Consider the following 2,153-nt stretch of genomic DNA (forward strand, 5'->3'; position numbering starts at 1 on the left):
AACACTTTAACTCCCACAAACGAAGCAGCATTAGAACATAGTATCAACGAGCCACCACACACTGCAGCACAGAGGAACTACAAAGAACAGAGGAAAATCACCTATACAATGTATTCAAAAAGAACGGGTACCCAATGAACACAGTCCACCGATTTCTCAGCAACAAACCCAAACAAGCAGACACAATGTACCCAGCAACCCTAGCCACTTCCCTCTGCATCAAAGACATTTTGGGAATGACTGCCAAACTACTCAGACCCCTTGGCATCATGGTAGCCCACAAACCCACCAACACACTAAAGCAGCAGCTAATGAACTTAAAAGTCCCCATACAGACAACAACCAAACTAAACATCATTTACAAAATACCTTGCAAGAACTGTAACAAACACTACGTTGGATAAACAGTAGAAAACTAGCAACCAGGATACATGAACAACAACTAGCCACAAAAAGACATGACCCACTATCATGAATATCCTTACATGCACATGCGAAAGGACACTACTTTGACTGGGACAAGACATCCATCCCAGGACAAGCCAAACAGAGACATGCATGAGAATTCCTAGAAACACGGTATTCCAACCGGAACTCTATCAACAAACACATCGATTTAGATCCCATCTACCTCCCCCTGAGAAATAGAGCAGGAAATGATATTACCAAAGGAAATGACAACACCAAACCACACAAATAGTAAGCAGGACATAACACCAGCACTTCAGCAGAGGCTCACTTATGATGTTACCTAGCATGGTGATGAAATGTCTGAAAAGAAACCTTCCAACTCAGCGAGCAAACTTACATCTCAGGGGAATGTAGCACGAGCACCAAGATTCTGGTATCGAGACTGGCTGTGATGTAATGAGAGGTATATTGGATTCCAAGTGATCAACTGTGATAGGGGACTCTCTAGTCAGAGGCACAGACACGTTTCTGCGGTCAGCAATGAAAAATCAGAATGGTGTGTTGTTTCCCTGGTGCCAGGATCAAGGATATCTCTGAGAGGTTGCAGAATGTTCTCAAGGGGGAGAGGGGCCAGCAAGAGGTCATTGTACATATTGGAACCAACGATATGGAAAAGGAAAAGGATGAGATTCTGAAGGGAGAATATAGAAAGTTAGGCAGGAATTTAAAAAGGTCCTTGAGGGTATTAATATCTGGATTACTCTCAGTGCTCCGAGCTAGTGAGTGTAAGAAAAGGAGGATAGAGTAGATGAATATGTGGCTGAGAAGCTGGTGCAGGAGAGGAGGGTTCACATTTTTAGATTATTGGAATCTCTTCTGGGGTAGAAGTGATCTGTACAAGAAGGACGGATTGCACCTGAATTGGAAGGGGACTAATATACAGGCAGGGAAATTTGCTAGAACTGCATGGGAGGATTTAAACTAGTAAGGTGGGGGGGGTGGGACCCAGGGAAATGGTGAGGAAAGAGATCGATCTGAGACTGGTACTATTGAGAAAAGGAGTGAGTCAAACAATCAGGGCAGGCAGGAACAAAGCAGGGAAGAAGGTAGGACTGATAAAATAAACTGCACTTATTTCAGTGCAAGGGGCCTAACACGGAAAGCAGATGAACTCAGGGCGTGGTTAGGAATATTGGACTGAAATATCATTACAATTGCACCCCAATGGCTCAGGGATGGACAGGACTAGCAACTTAATGTTCCAGGATACGCATGCTATAGGAAGGATATAAAGGTGGGGGAGAGGGTGTGCAAGAGAGGAGGGGGAGTGACATTTTTGATAAGGGTTAGCATTACTGCTGTACTTACGGAGGATATGCCTGGGATATATCCAAGGAAGTTATTTGGGTGGAACTGAGAAATAAGAAAGGGATGATCACCTTACTGGAATTGTATTATAGGCCCCCCTCCCGAATAGTTAGCGGGAAATTGAGAATGAAATTTGTGAGGAGCTTTCAGTTATCTAAGAATATCAGGGTGGTTATTGGTAGGGGATTTTAAGACCATAAGACATAGGAGTGGAAGTAAGGCCATTCGGCCCATCGAGTCCACTCCGCCATTCAATCATGGCTGATGCGCATTTCAGCTCCACTTACCAGCGTTCTCCCCATAGCCCTTAATTCCTCGCGACAACAAGAATCTATCAATCTCGGCCTTCAACTGGACTTCATTGAGTTGTAGAA

Source organism: Chiloscyllium plagiosum, chromosome 7 (assembly GCF_004010195.1).
Source record: "Chiloscyllium plagiosum isolate BGI_BamShark_2017 chromosome 7, ASM401019v2, whole genome shotgun sequence".
Taxonomy (NCBI): domain Eukaryota; kingdom Metazoa; phylum Chordata; class Chondrichthyes; order Orectolobiformes; family Hemiscylliidae; genus Chiloscyllium; species Chiloscyllium plagiosum.